Consider the following 17,224-nt stretch of genomic DNA (forward strand, 5'->3'; position numbering starts at 1 on the left):
ATCTTTGCTTGTCCAATGAAATGGCGAGGTTCATTTTTCGTTACTCCATTCACCGCACGAGAGTCGATGAGCACATTCGATACGCTTTCGCTTGTTTATTCCGCTCAGGTATGCTGATCATATTTTCTTAATGAAATACTAGTGTAGCCTATGTCTTCCGTTTGTTTATTAGCCAAATTAAATTAAACGGGCATAAAATGTAACAGTTTACCCTCCTATAGTGTATGTTTCGGTCGAATTCGGTTCTTAGCCCAAGTGTAACATAACATTACGCATATTTTCCTAATGAAATATTATTGTAGCCTATATCTTCCGTTTGTTTTTTAGCTAAATTAAATTAAATTAAACGGGCATTAAATGTAACAGTTTACCCTCCTATTGTGTATGTTTCGGTCGAATTCGGTTCTTAGCCCAAGTGTAACATAACATTACGCCTATTTGAGTTCAGGCACATACATGCCCATTTATCAGATGGACAAAGTTAAAATAGCACAATATGTTTAATATGAGTATTTGTTTAAGTCAGAATAATCCATACATTATTCATTTTTGTTGTTGTTGTTGTTGTTGTTGTTGTTGTTGTTTTACTCAAAAACCCAGATCAACAAAGCATACAGGCCATAAATAGAAGTTTCAAAACTTGTACTGTTGGTTACAAAAAATAAATCACAACATTAGGTGATTATATATGTATTATTATGTATTTATAATCTGCTATAATGTGGCAGTCATTTTGAACCAGAAACACAAAACTAGCTCAAATGAAATGAACACAAAAGGAGTAAAGGAAGTAAAAGATTAGTTTCCCCCTAAAACAAAATCTGTCATCATTTATTTTCCATCAAGCTGTTCCAAACCTGTATGAGTTATTTTGAAGAATGAAGACCGTTAATAATCCTCATTGACTTCCATAGTATTTTTTTGTTTTGTTTTTCCTACTATGGCAGTCAATAGGGACCGTCAACTGTCTGGTTACCAATGTGCTTCAAAAGAAACTCATACAGGTTTGGAACAACTTGAGGGAGAGTAAATTATGACATAATTTTAATTTTAGGGAGAACTATCCCTTTAATGCTATATTTCTGGGCTACAATGGCAGTTGGTATTCTATTCTATTAAATTCTTGTTCTATATTGTTTAGGCAACAACATGGCTTCAACTAAGTCACACAAAGGCATGAGCGATGCTGACTGGCTTGCGCGTCTGGAGAGTTTTGCCCGAACTGGAGTTTGGCCATCCAGGGAGGGAAATAGACCTTCTCCCCGACAAAAAAGATGGCATGAGTTATATCAGAAGGTAAATTATGCAGCTAGATTCATGAGCAAACTAATAAACTTGTGTGATAATACATTGTGCTATTTTTTTTATATGTATTAATAAGTAATTATTTACAATGTAAATACAATGTAATATGGTTATAATTATGATGACATGGGTGTCTTGAAATAATGTGTACAACAGTGTCACAGCTATACTTTATATTTATGTTCATAGATAGAAAAGTGCCCTCTGCAAATGAGGGGGCAGACCACCCTTATGAAGGAAGCACAAAAGTGTATTTGTGGATTTCACAAGGTAACTCCAATTAGCCTAGTTCAAGTTGCATAAATAGATGTGTTTGCAATATCAATTTGTCTTTATGTCTAAAGTCATATTATGAATACTGTATAATATTATGTCCCTGGTATATCTTATAAGCATGTATCACAGGTTCATCCACCAGTCACAGTGGAGGCATCACAGAGCACCCCTGCCCAAAGTACACCCTCCAGTGATGTGGCACGTCCTGCAAAGATGGCCAAACTGACATTGTCAATGGTAAGCAGACCTTACTGCAGACATTGAAATATCTCAAACTTTTCCTATAGTGTTACAGGTTTTGTTATCACTAACTATGACAAACCTTTTCAGTTTGAAAAGTCAAGGTTTGGAGGCTCACATGTGGCAGCAGCCAAACCTAATTTGAACATTCAGAGGAAAACATCTCAGGTTAATATGAAAGAATTAGTTAGACATCACTTTATCACTACATAATTTTGTTTAATAAAAAAACATTTTGCGATCCCCTTAATAGATTATTCATAATGTTTGACTCCACAGACCAGTTCAGCCGCAGCTTCATGCCCACCCTCTCATCCTTGTCCTCCTCCTCCTCCTCCTCCTCCTTCTCCTCCATCCCCCAAACCCCATCGGCCTGTCATTCAGTCCTCCTCATCCTTCTTCCTTCCTCCAGCCCAGAGATCACAGCGGATCAAAGAAACAGCAACACCATCAACTAATTCTGAGTCTGCTGTTGTGAGGGGCCCAGTAAGATGTCATTCAAAATACAAACATGCCTTCATCATTTAATGCTCTCTTACGCCTGCTTCACACATACTCCGACTGCAGTTCATATGCAGTGCGTGCTGCAGTACGCATGCGATGCAGGAGCAGTGCCTGCTATTGTGCTTTCACATATGCCACGTTTGCAGTGCGCAACTTAACCGCAGTTGAGTACTACAAACACAGCATTTATTCATAATTTTTTATTTCAAATCCAAAAGTTGTTAATGACTATGGCTTGTCAGCATTGCAATTCTCTTTGTATACACTCTTTTATAGATGTCATGTTTAAACGCACAACATTTAAACGTTATATTAAATTAATTACTTTATATTTATATAGCCTAGAACTTTATATTTATATATTATATTGCTTACACAAGTGGCAAAACATAGGCTATAGCTTATATAATGACAAACATTTTAAATTAGAACTTACAATAGACAAAAAAAGTCGTCTCTCGTTATTTCTTTCATTTTTAAATCTTTTAAAAAAAAATTTTTTTACAAGAAATCCTGCAGGTCATAAAGAACTTTGTTTTTCCACCTCCAAGAAAGGACGAGTGCTCTCCATTATGTCTCTTTGTTTACCTAAATGCCAGGTAAGGGACATTTTCCTTGCTTTACCCGAGGCAAAAGGCCATGTGTTGACTTTGAAACAGAGTAGACTTTAAGTCCACCGCATCAATGCATGTTTTTTTTTAGTGCGAACAATGCACTGACCTTTAATTCAGCGCGTGCAGCAAAAAAATAGTGAACGCTCTAACCGGTTAACATGGGTACGGAAACAAATACGCACTGCAAACAGATTATGTGTGAAACAGGCATTATTTAAGGCAGGTTAGGGCTACCCTAACCCTAGGCCTAGCCTAACCCTTATTTAAACCAGTGTTTTTGATAATATCAGCAGGTCTCATCTCAGCCAGAAGACCCTGCAGATCTCCCACTACTGTGGCCACAGACAATGCCACAGCAGGACCAGAAGTGGGTGTCGGAAGCACTTTTTAGGGTTAACGCAAAAGGAAAGCAGGAGCTGCGTGAAAACCTTCAGTTGTGGTATGACCCCCCACCACCAGCCCTGTTGTACCACCAAGCCCCAACACCTGATAGATTTTTTTCACAGCGACTCTTGCTCTGGATGCCGTATAGGCTATGGAAGGTACGACTCCAGTGTACTAACCCTGCCTGTGCCAGTTATCAGCTGTGTGGTGGTGGTCTGCACAGGAGGGTACGACAGGTGTTAGATATTGACAGATACTACAACCTGGTGACAGAGACCCTGATCTGTACCAGGTGTAGAACCAGCTACCTGTCCTGGAGTCATGCTGTGCTGCAGCAATTGGACCTGGCCCATCGATCTGAATTTAGAATCATTCTCACACGCAAGTAATTACTTTGCAGTCATATGTGCTCATATGCTACCTTTGATAAATATACTACTATAATTAGATACTTGATAATAAGATACTTGAATGATTACTTTTTTCCAAGGTATGCCTGTGACATTCGAGTTATTCGTTTGTTGCGTGAGAGGGGCATGGGAAATGGCCCAGTGAGGATCATCGGCCAGCTGAAGGAGAACCACACTGAGGAGTGGTTACAACGTGTGTCTCGGTACACATCGATGTGTGTGGCCTTTTTGGATAATCCTGGCCTGCTTCCACTGCACTTTCAGGAGCCGCCACCACTTGTTCCAGTACCTAGCTACAAATGGCTTCTCACTGTTTACAGTCAGGACATCCTCAACAGGCTCGATCACATCAAGGCCAGCATTACATCCACATATGGATCGATTTTAAAAATGGACTCAACTAAGAAGGTCAGAGGAGCTGCTTTAATGACTGTACCGTTATCTATAATGTATTGTTAGACCAAAAGAGCTTTATTTGTAAATTTTACTCATTCAATGTATGTTGTATTATTTACTATGTTTATTGTTTCTTTCAGATCACGAAGAAGTTGAGTGGGCCTGCGAAAGGCACAGCACAGTGGCTTACCTCAGTTGGCAATGAGGTAGGTCAGGTGCTGATGAGTGTCCTGACTGCGAATGAAGGAGCTGGGTTAGACCTCATGGCTGCAGGACTCGTGGAGAGATACCAGAGAGCTGGTGTTGATCCTCCCACTATCTTATATGTGGACTGTGACTGTTGCAAGGAAGTGGGAGAGACTAAACTGAAGAGGAGGTTCAGTGGCTGGCCCAATATCATCATCCGCCTAGACATTTGGCATTTTATGCGGCGTCTGGCAGTAGGGTGCACAACTGATGCCCACCAGTTGTATCCTACTTTTATGTCTAGGTTGTCGTCATGTATTTTTGAGTGGGACGCAGGGGATCTCACTCTGCTGAGAAGGGCAAAGAAGGAGCAACTCACCCAACAGGGCTGGCCTGCAATGACGGAGGCAGAGATTGACCGTCATATAAGCAAAGATGAGCTGGCCCAACACTGCAGGAGAAGAACACGAGGAGAGGAAACAACTATAGGCCTCCTTGATATGCTCATCAGAGAGCTCATGGGTGGCAAGGGGAATGACGCCCTTGGTGTTCCTCTCCTTGACAGTGTAAGGATGCAGCACATCTGGCAAGTCCAGAGGCGGCACATTACCTGTATTCAGGACCCTCCAGATGTGCCCCTCTACACGGAAACTGGAACCATAAACAAGGGCGGGATTGTTCTAAAGACATATAGGTGTGCCAGAGGCTCCACTTCCCTGGAATCATTTCACTGCCACCTAAACAGATTTATTCCAGGTTTGTCATGACAGAATAGACCATATCTTGCCACTAATTCCTGTTTATTTATATACTTGCAGTAAACCAATTGCATTTTCTCTTTTGTAGTTTCTTAAAACAATGTTTGGCTTTCTATTTCTTATTCTAGGGAATAGCGCAAACAGCCTGAACTTCCAGATTTACCTCCTGGAAGGTTTGTTACGCTGGAATCAGGACCGGGCTGCAGCTGCTGTTGCAGGTGGAGGTGGAGGTTCAACCCTGCGTACTTACACAGGGGAGCTGGTTTACTCTGTCAACGAGAACTACAATAAGTTGTATGGCAGGAAATTGGTCACTAGCTTCACTCCACCTGCAGTTTACACAGGTAAACATATTTTGATCAATGCAGTTCACTAGGTAGCATGTTTTTGTTAAAACTGCAAGTGATTTTGGTCAATAATGTCATTTTGACAGATCAGAGAAAAATTATACTATCAGAATTTTTGCATACTGGACTCTTTGTTGTAGGTTTCAGGGAAAATAAATGACATACTAGAATATAGAGTAATTCTGTCTTTTTACAATGTCCTCTGAGTTACATATTTTTTGTTTATGCAGAAGCTGAATATTTATTTAAAAATATTTACTACATTTCAGAATAAACCTTTCTGATTCATTTCCTTTAAAATGTTTTCTGTTACAAATATTTCCTCAGGGGAGCTCATTGGAGTGCAGTACTTGTTGAGGCAGAATAGTCAGCCCCTGGAGGACATGTGCCCTACCTCTGATAGGACCTCTCAGTTGCTGGAGGAGATAAATGTGGAGGAGCAAGTGGAAGAGGATGAGGGTTTCATTGATTTGTTGGGAGAGGAAGCCACAGTGGCAAATCTTGTGGCATCAGATGACTTGTTCCTTTCAAGTCCACCAGTTCTACCCACTGCACCTCTGCCCTGTGTCCAAGCTCCACCCGCTGCACCTCTGCCCTGTGTCCAAGCTCCACTCGCTGCCCCTCTGCCCTGTGTCCAAGCTCCACCCACTGCACCTCTGCCCTGTGTCCAAGCTCCACCCGCTGCACCTCTGCCCTGTGTCCAAGCTCCACCCGCTGCACCTCTGCCCTGTGTCCAGACTCCACCCGCTGCACCTCTGCCCTGTGTCCAAGCTCCTCCCGCTGCACCTCTGCCCTTGGTCCAAGCTTCACCTGTTGCACTTCTGCCCTATGTCCCAGCTCCACCCGCTGCACCTCTGCCCTGTGTCCAGACTCCATCAGCTGCACCTCTGCCCTCAGCAATGGTAAAATTTCCTTTTCTAGACAAATTGTTACTCATTTAGTCATTCACCCTCAAGCAGCAAATTCACAAACTCACAAATTTCACAAAGCATGTAATTACCTAACCAACAGTTATATTTTTTTAGGCTGTTGACGAGCACTGTATTCCTGGAATGGACCGGGTGGATGAGTTGGCGGAGTATCTGGTAGAGCTGCGCACACAGACGGGCCTCACACTTACTAACCAACAAGCTGCGATCATTGTGGGTTTGTGGCAGAACCTGGACCAATTTGATAAAGACAAGGTCATGTATGCTGCTCGTTATCAAGACAGGCTGCTTACAGGACGTTTTAGGTCCCCTAAAAAGAAAGCTGTCTTCACTCCTGGCGTCGAAAGCACAAAGAGGTGTGTTTTGGGTTCTAGCGGTTCTCCAGCACAGTGGCCTAAGTGCTGTCGCCTTGTTGAATTAATCTTCATAAGGCTATGTAACATCCACCGAAGCCCCAAAAAACAGCGGACAGAATCTCTGTCCAGATGGGATCTCATTCTTCGAGATTATAGAAAAATTCGGCAGCTAATCTTGAGCAATGGAACTGTAATGAGCGAAACAACCCTTCAGCTAGTGGAGGTTAACCAAAGGACCCTTACAACGTGGCACAATGAACGTTTAAAGGGTCAGGAGGTCTCAGTGCTGTTGCAAGGGTTGAAGCTTCCAGAGGCACGTCCAGTGGCATTGGATGCTCTGCCTCCAGCACGAGTGCAGCCTGTTGTGCCTCCACAATATAGCCACCAGCTGCATCACTACCAGATGCCGCCAGACACAGCTGGACAGGCAAAGACGAAGTTCAGGAAAATCCAGCCCTCATCAACCTGCACATCTGCCACACCAACTGCCACGTTCCACCAGCCAAGGACAATTTTTCCAAAGCCGACAGCAACACACCCATTGTTTCCTGACACACCCACTGCCCCTGTTGGGTCTCAGATGCTACTGTTGCCCTGCCCAGCCCCATGTTCAGCCATTAACCCTGGAGCAATTTCCTCTGACCCACCTGCAAAAGACACAGCCACCCCAACCAAGCGGTCATACAATCGCTCTGTAAAATCAAATACGTGCAGAAAGTGTGGCCAATTTCGCACACAAGAAACTGGCCATAGCCAGTACAAAGGCAAAATATTTTGCCCAAATAAAGAAACGGTCACTAAGCAGCAGTGGTTACAGAATATGAGAAAATAACACACTTGTTTCTGTGATACATTCTGTTCTTTATCTTCCAGCCATATTTAATGCTAAAGTATTATACTGTGCACTTGTTTTTAAATTGTATGATTATTATTATTATTATTATTAAAGTTTTATGTGTAGAGTAAACAATATTAAGTATGTGTATATGTGAGTATGTATAACGATATGTATACATACACTATAATATATAAATATATAATAACTATTTAACATATTATATACTATTATAAAAAACTATTATATATTTTTATTTATATATGCAAGTACAGTACATATACCTATATATTTTTTATATACCTATATATTTAATTAACAATAGCCTATTTTTTTGTTGTTTATAAAATTATTTTGCTATTATATATTTTTATTTATATATGCAAGTACAGTACATATAAACGTCTTTTTATATACCTATATATTTAATTAACAATAGCCTATTATTTTGTTGTTCCATGCTGTGAATTCAGTACTTTTCCAGATTTTTGTAAATATGTATATAGTAAATAAATCTAGTTCTCCAAGAAGACTGGTGGTTTGTGTTTATTTGTTTTATTGCATGTAATGACAATCAGTGTCAAGTAACAGGGGGTTAGATGCAGTAATAAGGTGGTTATTTTGTTCCTACTGACATGGGAAATGATTAATGTAGCATTAATAAATGAATTTGGACAAATTACCATCTTAGTATTATGGATAAAATGTTATAATGAATTACAACGGAGAAATCTAACTTAGAAACAAACCTATTGATAAAATCAATATACGCATTACATTCAAAATCAAACTTGGAAACGAAAATTGATAGAATCAAATACACGCATTAAATCGTGACGGAGGCTGGATTCGAACCTATGACTTCCTGAATTTCTTCCCTTTTTTCTTCCCCTTTCTCCCCCTTCTTCCCCTTCTTATACAGACTATTCTTCCCCAGCTTTAGCTCAGCTGGTAGAGCGGAGGACTGTAGGTGGACCGTTGGCAATCCTTAGGTCGCTGGTTCGACTCCGGCTCGAAGGAGGTCACTTTTCACACTCAAACATTTTCTTGGCCGCGCTGGAGGGCAAAAGGAACGTTCCCTGACCGGGAATCGAACCCGGGCCGCGGCGGTGAGAGTGCCCAATCCTAACCACTAGACCACCAGGGAAGGGCTGTTCAGCCTGTCTCCTCAAGCCTGCCTGTGGGCCTCTACCAGATTTTGCTGCAATTTCTCAAGCAAAACCGCTAAGGCTAGCCTTTTCCTCTTGGAGAGGAGAGAGTCTCTGACCCTGGATCACAGTTCTTCCACTGAGAAACTGTCACATGCTCCGTGAGAACATCCTAACAACACCGCAACTTGCAATTCAATCAAAGCAGCTTGCAAAAGACAACAAGGAGAGCCCAGCCGTGCTCTCAGTGCCAAGAGGTGCCTGACTCACTCCACTTTTTGTTTTCAGCCCTTCTTCTGCAAAGCATCTGGCGAAGGAGCTCGAGGTTGACAGAGCGCATAGCACAGAGTGCCGTCGTCTCTGAGGTATGCCTGGCTTTTTGAGCGGCCAGCCTTGCACTGTTTTAAAGTAATTTGCTACCCAGCTACGTTAGCCACGCCAGGAAGACAGAGATCCCTAACATGTGACGCCTCCGTCTTCAAGCTTTTCATAGCAGACCCCTCATCGGAGCGCTTCCTTACGTTGGCTCCAGGCCTGCTAATGGCATGAGAAAAAGTTGGTGTTGCGACAGGCCCCGCTCCAGGCAAACACCACCAAGATGCGTGTAAACACCAGGGTGCCTGACCGGTGGGCCAGTGGTGCAATGGATAAAGCGTCTGACTACGGATCAGAAGATTCTAGGTTCGACTTCTGGCTTGCTCGATCTGCCTCTTTTGCTTCGCTGTCAGCCTACAGCAGTTTTATTAGCTTGTTTTATTAGCCCATAGTTTTTGACTATTGGTATTGGAATGGTTAGTTTTTTTTCTTGTAAACTGACAGTCCAACCATAGGCCGTTTTGTCAGCTAGATAGCGCCTACCATACAATACCGTGCGTGTTTTCAAATGCATCGCATAAGCACTGTCACGGGGACCTTGCTTTAATGACCAGTTTATAGTATCTTTTTATGCGAACACAAGAATGGGAGAGAGCTGCACCCCCTGGGAGAGACAAATGACAGCTCCCTCCATCGAGTCTGGTACAAGTGAATTCAGTAAACAATCCCTTCGGAACATTGCCATATTCTTAAAGGCGACGGTCACACACTGAATGCCAAAGGGCCTAACATAACCCTGCCCTTGTACTGGCCACACGCATGAAAAATGGCACACAAGCCTGACCGGCGCTTGCAGGCTTTCCCATATGGTCTAGCGGTCAGGATTCCTGGTTTTCACCCAGGCGGCCCGGGTTCGACTCCCGGTATGGGAAGTTTGGCTTGTCTTTGCTCCCCTTATCGAACAGCCAGCGCTTCTGTCTATTCCTCAATCGCTTTTAGCCAGCAGTAGAGCTGCAGCAACCTGATAGGTTGAGGTTCTTCTCTTTCCCTGCATACCTTCGATAGCTCAGCTGGTAGAGCGGAGGACTGTAGGTGGAACGTTGGCAATCCTTAGGTTGCTGGTTCGACTCCGGCTCGAAGGAGGTCACTTTTCACACTCAAACATTTTCTTGGCCGTGCTGGAGGGCAAAAGGAACGTTCCCTGACCGGGAATCGAACCCGGGCCGCGGCGGTGAGAGCGCCGAATCCTAACCACTAGACCACCAGGGAAGGGCTGTTCAGCCTGTCTCCTCAAGCCTGCCTGTGGGCCTCTACCAGATTTTGCTGCAATTTCTCAGGCAAAACCGCTAAGGCTAGCCTTTTCCTCTTGGAGAGGAGAGAGTCTCTGACCCTGGATCACAGTTCTTCCACTGAGAAACTGTCACATGCTCCGTGAGAACATCCTAACAACACCGCAACTTTCAATTCAATCAAAGCAGCTTGCAAAAGACAACAAGGAGAGCCCAGCCGTGCTCTCAGTGCCAAGAGGTGCCTGACTCACTCCGCTTTTTGTTTTCAGCCCTTCTTCTGCAGAGCATCTGGCGAAGGAGCTCCAGGTTGACAGAGCGCATAGCACAGAGTGTCGTCGTCTCTGAGGTATGCCTGGCTTTTTGAGCGGCCAGCCTTGCACTGTTTTAAAGTAATTTGCTACCCAGCTACGTTAGCCACGCCAGGAAGACAGAGATCCCTAACATGTGACGCCTCAGTCTTCAAGCTTTTCATAGCAGACCCCTCATCGGAGCGCATCCTTACGTTGGCTCCAGGCCTGTTAATGGCATGAGAAAAAGTTGATGTTGCGACAGGCCCCGCTCCAGGCGAACACCACCAAGATGCGTGTAAACACCAGGGCGCCTGACCGGTGGGCCAGTGGCGCAATGGATAACGCGTCTAACTACGGATCAGAAGATTCTAGGTTCGACTCCTGGCTGGCTCGATCTGCCTCTTTTGCTTCGCTATCAGCCTACAGCAGTTTTATTAGTTTGTTTTATTAGCCCATAGTTTTTGACTATTGGTATTGGAATGGTTAGTTTTTTTTTTTCTTGTAAACTGACAGTCCAACCATAGGCCGTTTTGTCAGCTAGATAGCACCTACCATACAATACCGTGCGTGCTTTCAAATGCATCGCATAAGCACTGTCACAGGGACCTTGCTTTAATGACCAGTTTATAGTATCTTTTTATGCGAACACAAGAATGGGAGAGAGCTGCACCCCCTGGGAGAGACAAATGACATCTCCCTCCATCGAGTCTGGTACAAGTGAATTCAGTAAACAATCCCTTCGGAACATTGCCATATTCTTAAAGGCGACGGTCACACACTGAATGCCAAAGGGCCTAACATAACCCTGCCCTTGTACTGGCCACACGCATGAAAAATGGCACACAAGCCTGACCGGCGTTTGCGGGCTTTCCCATATGGTCTAGCGGTCAGGATTCCTAGTTTTCACCCAGGCGGCCCGGGTTCGACTCCCGGTATGGGAAGTTTGGCTTGTCTTTGCTCCCCTTATCGAACAGCCAGAGTTTCTGTCTATTACTGAATCGCATTTAGCCAGCAGTGGAGCTGCAGCAACCTGATAGGTTGAGGTTCTTCTCTTTCCCTGCATACCTTCGATAGCTCAGCTGGTAGAGCGGAGGACTGTAGGTGGAACGTTGGCAATCCTTAGGTCGCTGGTTCGACTCCGGCTCGAAGGAGGTCACTTTTCACACTCAAACATTTTCTTGGCCGCGCTGGAGGGCAAAAGGAACGTTCCCTGACCGGGAATCGAACCCGGGCCGCGGCGGTGAGAGTGCCCAATCCTAACCACTAGACCACCAGGGAAGGGCTGTTCAGCCTGTCTCCTCAAGCCTGCCTGTGGGCCTCTACCAGATTTTGCTGCAATTTCTCAAGCAAAACCGCTAAGGCTAGCCTTTTCCTCTTGGAGAGGAGAGAGTCTCTGACCCTGGATCACAGTTCTTCCACTGAGAAACTGTCACATGCTCCGTGAGAACATCCTAACAACACCACAACTTGCAATTCAATCAAAGCAGCTTGCAAAAGACAACAAGGAGAGCCCAGCCGTGCTCTCAGTGCCAAGAGGTGCCTGACTCACTCCACTTTTTGTTTTCAGCCCTTCTTCTGCAAAGCATCTGGCGAAGGAGCTCGAGGTTGACAGAGCGCATAGCACAGAGTGCCGTCGTCTCTGAGGTATGCCTGGCTTTTTGAGCGGCCAGCCTTGCACTGTTTTAAAGTAATTTGCTACCCAGCTACGTTAGCCACGCCAGGAAGACAGAGATCCCTAACATGTGACGCCTCCGTCTTCAAGCTTTTCATAGCAGACCCCTCTTTGGAGCGCTTCCTTACGTTGGCTCCAGGCCTGTTAATGGCATGAGAAAAAGTTGATGTTGCGACAGGCCCCGCTCCAGGCGAACACCACCAAGATGCGTGTAAACACCAGGGTGCCTGACCGGTGGGCCAGTGGCGCAATGGATAACGCGTCTGACTACGGATCAGAAGATTCTAGGTTCGACTCCTGGCTGGCTCGATCTGCCTCTTTTGCTTCGCTATCAGCCTACAGCAGTTTTATTAGCTTGTTTTATTAGCCCATAGTTTTTGACTATTGGTATTGGAATGGTTAGTTTTTTTTCTCTTGTAAACTGACAGTCCAACCATAGGCCGTTTTGTCAGCTAGATAGCGCCTACCATCCAATACCGTGCGTGCTTTCAATTGCATCGCATAAGCACTGTCACGGGGACCTTGCTTTAATGACCAGTTTATAGTATCTTTTTATGCGAACACAAGAATGGGAGAGAGCTGCATCCCCTGGGAGAGACAAATGACATCTCCCTCCATCGAGTCTGGTACAAGTGAATTCAGTAAACAATCCCTTCGGAACATTGCCATAATCTTAAAGGCGACGGTCACACACTGAATGCCAAAGGGCCTAACATAACCCTGCCCTTGTACTGGCCACACGCATGAAAAATGGCACACAAGCCTGACCGGCGTTTGCGGGCTTTCCCATATGGTCTAGCGGTCAGGATTCCTGGTTTTCACCCAGGCGGCCCGGGTTCGACTCCCGGTATGGGAAGTTTGGCTTGTCTTTAATCCCCTTATCGAACAGCCAGAGCTTCTGTCTATTACTGAATCGCTTTTAGCCAGCAGTGGAGCTGCAGCAACCTGATAGGTTGAGGTTCTTCTCTCTCCCTGCATACCTTCGATAGCTCAGCTGTTAGATCGGAGGACTGTAGGTGGACCGTTGGCAATCCTTAGGTCGCTGGTTCGACTCCGGCTCGAAGGAGGTCACTTTTCACACTCAAACATTTTCTTGGCCGCGCTGGAGGGCAAAAGGAACGTTCCCTGACCGGGAATCGAACCCGGGCCGCGGCGGTGAGAGCGCCCAATCCTAACCACTAGACCACCAGGGAAGGGCTGTTCAGCCTGTCTCCTCAAGCCTGCCTGTGGGCCTCTACCAGATTTTGCTGCAATTTCTCAAGCAAAACCGCTAAGGCTAGCCTTTTCCTCTTGGAGAGGAGAGAGTCTCTGACCCTGGATCACAGTTCTTCCACTGAGAAACTGTCACATGCTCCGTGAGAACATCCTAACAACACCACAACTTGCAATTCAATCAAAGCAGCTTGCAAAAGACAACAAGGAGAGCCCAGCCGTGCTCTCAGTGCCAAGAGGTGCCTGACTCACTCCACTTTTTGTTTTCAGCCCTTCTTCTGCAAAGCATCTGGCGAAGGAGCTCGAGGTTGACAGAGCGCATAGCACAGAGTGCCGTCGTCTCTGAGGTATGCCTGGCTTTTTGAGCGGCCAGCCTTGCACTGTTTTAAAGTAATTTGCTACCCAGCTACGTTAGCCACGCCAGGAAGACAGAGATCCCTAACATGTGACGCCTCCGTCTTCAAGCTTTTCATAGCAGACCCCTCATCGGAGCGCTTCCTTACGTTGGCTCCAGGCCTGCTAATGGCATGAGAAAAAGTTGGTGTTGCGACAGGCCCCGCTCCAGGCAAACACCACCAAGATGCGTGTAAACACCAGGGTGCCTGACCGGTGGGCCAGTGGTGCAATGGATAAAGCGTCTGACTACGGATCAGAAGATTCTAGGTTCGACTTCTGGCTTGCTCGATCTGCCTCTTTTGCTTCGCTGTCAGCCTACAGCAGTTTTATTAGCTTGTTTTATTAGCCCATAGTTTTTGACTATTGGTATTGGAATGGTTAGTTTTTTTTCTTGTAAACTGACAGTCCAACCATAGGCCGTTTTGTCAGCTAGATAGCGCCTACCATACAATACCGTGCGTGTTTTCAAATGCATCGCATAAGCACTGTCACGGGGACCTTGCTTTAATGACCAGTTTATAGTATCTTTTTATGCGAACACAAGAATGGGAGAGAGCTGCACCCCCTGGGAGAGACAAATGACAGCTCCCTCCATCGAGTCTGGTACAAGTGAATTCAGTAAACAATCCCTTCGGAACTTTGCCATATTCTTAAAGGCGACGGTCACACACTGAATGCCAAAGGGCCTAACATAACCCTGCCCTTGTACTGGCCACACGCATGAAAAATGGCACACAAGCCTGACCGGCGCTTGCAGGCTTTCCCATATGGTCTAGCGGTCAGGATTCCTGGTTTTCACCCAGGCGGCCCGGGTTCGACTCCCGGTATGGGAAGTTTGGCTTGTCTTTGCTCCCCTTATCGAACAGCCAGCGCTTCTGTCTATTCCTCAATCGCTTTTAGCCAGCAGTAGAGCTGCAGCAACCTGATAGGTTGAGGTTCTTCTCTTTCCCTGCATACCTTCGATAGCTCAGCTGGTAGAGCGGAGGACTGTAGGTGGAACGTTGGCAATCCTTAGGTTGCTGGTTCGACTCCGGCTCGAAGGAGGTCACTTTTCACACTCAAACATTTTCTTGGCCGTGCTGGAGGGCAAAAGGAACGTTCCCTGACCGGGAATCGAACCCGGGCCGCGGCGGTGAGAGCGCCGAATCCTAACCACTAGACCACCAGGGAAGGGCTGTTCAGCCTGTCTCCTCAAGCCTGCCTGTGGGCCTCTACCAGATTTTGCTGCAATTTCTCAGGCAAAACCGCTAAGGCTAGCCTTTTCCTCTTGGAGAGGAGAGAGTCTCTGACCCTGGATCACAGTTCTTCCACTGAGAAACTGTCACATGCTCCGTGAGAACATCCTAACAACACCGCAACTTTCAATTCAATCAAAGCAGCTTGCAAAAGACAACAAGGAGAGCCCAGCCGTGCTCTCAGTGCCAAGAGGTGCCTGACTCACTCCGCTTTTTGTTTTCAGCCCTTCTTCTGCAGAGCATCTGGCGAAGGAGCTCCAGGTTGACAGAGCGCATAGCACAGAGTGTCGTCGTCTCTGAGGTATGCCTGGCTTTTTGAGCGGCCAGCCTTGCACTGTTTTAAAGTAATTTGCTACCCAGCTACGTTAGCCACGCCAGGAAGACAGAGATCCCTAACATGTGACGCCTCAGTCTTCAAGCTTTTCATAGCAGACCCCTCATCGGAGCGCATCCTTACGTTGGCTCCAGGCCTGTTAATGGCATGAGAAAAAGTTGATGTTGCGACAGGCCCCGCTCCAGGCGAACACCACCAAGATGCGTGTAAACACCAGGGCGCCTGACCGGTGGGCCAGTGGCGCAATGGATAACGCGTCTAACTACGGATCAGACGATTCTAGGTTCGACTCCTGGCTGGCTCGATCTGCCTCTTTTGCTTCGCTATCAGCCTACAGCAGTTTTATTAGTTTGTTTTATTAGCCCATAGTTTTTGACTATTGGTATTGGAATGGTTAGTTTTTTTTTTTCTTGTAAACTGACAGTCCAACCATAGGCCGTTTTGTCAGCTAGATAGCACCTACCATACAATACCGTGCGTGCTTTCAAATGCATCGCATAAGCACTGTCACAGGGACCTTGCTTTAATGACCAGTTTATAGTATCTTTTTATGCGAACACAAGAATGGGAGAGAGCTGCACCCCCTGGGAGAGACAAATGACATCTCCCTCCATCGAGTCTGGTACAAGTGAATTCAGTAAACAATCCCTTCGGAACATTGCCATATTCTTAAAGGCGACGGTCACACACTGAATGCCAAAGGGCCTAACATAACCCTGCCCTTGTACTGGCCACACGCATGAAAAATGGCACACAAGCCTGACCGGCGTTTGCGGGCTTTCCCATATGGTCTAGCGGTCAGGATTCCTAGTTTTCACCCAGGCGGCCCGGGTTCGACTCCCGGTATGGGAAGTTTGGCTTGTCTTTGCTCCCCTTATCGAACAGCCAGAGTTTCTGTCTATTACTGAATCGCATTTAGCCAGCAGTGGAGCTGCAGCAACCTGATAGGTTGAGGTTCTTCTCTTTCCCTGCATACCTTCGATAGCTCAGCTGGTAGAGCGGAGGACTGTAGGTGGAACGTTGGCAATCCTTAGGTCGCTGGTTCGACTCCGGCTCGAAGGAGGTCACTTTTCACACTCAAACATTTTCTTGGCCGCGCTGGAGGGCAAAAGGAGCGTTCCCTGACCGGGAATCGAACCCGGGCCGCGGCGGTGAGAGCGCCGAATCCTAACCACTAGACCACCAGGGAAGGGCTGTTCAGCCTGTCTCCTCAAGCCTGCCTGTGGGCCTCTACCAGATTTTGCTGCAATTTCTCAAGCAAAACCGCTAAGGCTAGCCTTTTCCTCTTGGAGAGGAGAGAGTCTCTGACCCTGGATCACAGTTCTTCCACTGAGAAACTGTCACATGCTCTGTGAGAACATCCTAACAACATCGCAACTTGCAATTCAATCAAAGCAGCTTGCAAAAGACAACAAGGAGAGCCCAGCCGTGCTCTCAGTGCCAAGAGGTGCCTGACTCACTCCGCTTTTTGTTTTCAGCCCTTCTTCTGCAGAGCATCTGGCGAAGGAGCTCGAGGTTGACAGAGCGCATAGCACAGAGTGTCGTCGTCTCTGAGGTATGCCTGGCTTTTTGAGCGGCCAGCCTTGCACTGTTTTAAAGTAATTTGCTACCCAGCTACGTTAGCCACGCCAGGAAGACAGAGATCCCTAACATGTGACGCCTCCGTCTTCAAGCTTTTCATAGCAGACCCCTCTTTGGAGCGCTTCCTTACGTTGGCTCCAGGCCTGTTAATGGCATGAGAAAAAGTTGATGTTGCGACAGGCCCCGCTCCAGGCAAACACCACCAAGATGTG

At 46.1% G+C, this 17,224-nt stretch overlaps 10 non-coding genes across 10 annotated transcripts; 7 read left to right on the plus strand and 3 right to left on the minus strand.

Annotated features, from left to right (window-relative positions):
• The first annotated feature begins 9,863 nt into the window (after nucleotides 1-9,863).
• trnae-uuc (transfer RNA glutamic acid (anticodon UUC)) lies at nucleotides 9,864-9,935 on the plus strand. The gene has a single exon. It is a non-coding gene; the product is annotated as a tRNA-Glu (tRNA).
• Nucleotides 9,936-10,200: 265 nt separating this feature from the next.
• On the minus strand, nucleotides 10,201-10,272 carry trnae-cuc (transfer RNA glutamic acid (anticodon CUC)). The gene has a single exon. It is a non-coding gene; the product is annotated as a tRNA-Glu (tRNA).
• Nucleotides 10,273-10,902: 630 nt separating this feature from the next.
• On the plus strand, nucleotides 10,903-10,975 carry trnar-acg (transfer RNA arginine (anticodon ACG)). The gene has a single exon. It is a non-coding gene; the product is annotated as a tRNA-Arg (tRNA).
• Nucleotides 10,976-11,451: 476 nt separating this feature from the next.
• trnae-uuc (transfer RNA glutamic acid (anticodon UUC)) lies at nucleotides 11,452-11,523 on the plus strand. Its single transcript has one exon. It is a non-coding gene; the product is annotated as a tRNA-Glu (tRNA).
• Nucleotides 11,524-12,490: 967 nt separating this feature from the next.
• Nucleotides 12,491-12,563, plus strand: trnar-acg (transfer RNA arginine (anticodon ACG)). The gene has a single exon. It is a non-coding gene; the product is annotated as a tRNA-Arg (tRNA).
• A 475-nt stretch (nucleotides 12,564-13,038) lies between these two features.
• Nucleotides 13,039-13,110, plus strand: trnae-uuc (transfer RNA glutamic acid (anticodon UUC)). Its single transcript has one exon. It is a non-coding gene; the product is annotated as a tRNA-Glu (tRNA).
• Nucleotides 13,111-14,623: 1,513 nt separating this feature from the next.
• Nucleotides 14,624-14,695, plus strand: trnae-uuc (transfer RNA glutamic acid (anticodon UUC)). Its single transcript has one exon. It is a non-coding gene; the product is annotated as a tRNA-Glu (tRNA).
• Nucleotides 14,696-14,960: 265 nt separating this feature from the next.
• On the minus strand, nucleotides 14,961-15,032 carry trnae-cuc (transfer RNA glutamic acid (anticodon CUC)). Its single transcript has one exon. It is a non-coding gene; the product is annotated as a tRNA-Glu (tRNA).
• A 1,179-nt stretch (nucleotides 15,033-16,211) lies between these two features.
• trnae-uuc (transfer RNA glutamic acid (anticodon UUC)) lies at nucleotides 16,212-16,283 on the plus strand. The gene has a single exon. It is a non-coding gene; the product is annotated as a tRNA-Glu (tRNA).
• A 265-nt stretch (nucleotides 16,284-16,548) lies between these two features.
• trnae-cuc (transfer RNA glutamic acid (anticodon CUC)) lies at nucleotides 16,549-16,620 on the minus strand. The gene has a single exon. It is a non-coding gene; the product is annotated as a tRNA-Glu (tRNA).
• Nucleotides 16,621-17,224: the final 604 nt, after the last annotated feature.

The sequence above is a fragment of the Pseudorasbora parva genome, chromosome 22 (assembly GCF_024679245.1).
Source record: "Pseudorasbora parva isolate DD20220531a chromosome 22, ASM2467924v1, whole genome shotgun sequence".
Taxonomy (NCBI): domain Eukaryota; kingdom Metazoa; phylum Chordata; class Actinopteri; order Cypriniformes; family Gobionidae; genus Pseudorasbora; species Pseudorasbora parva.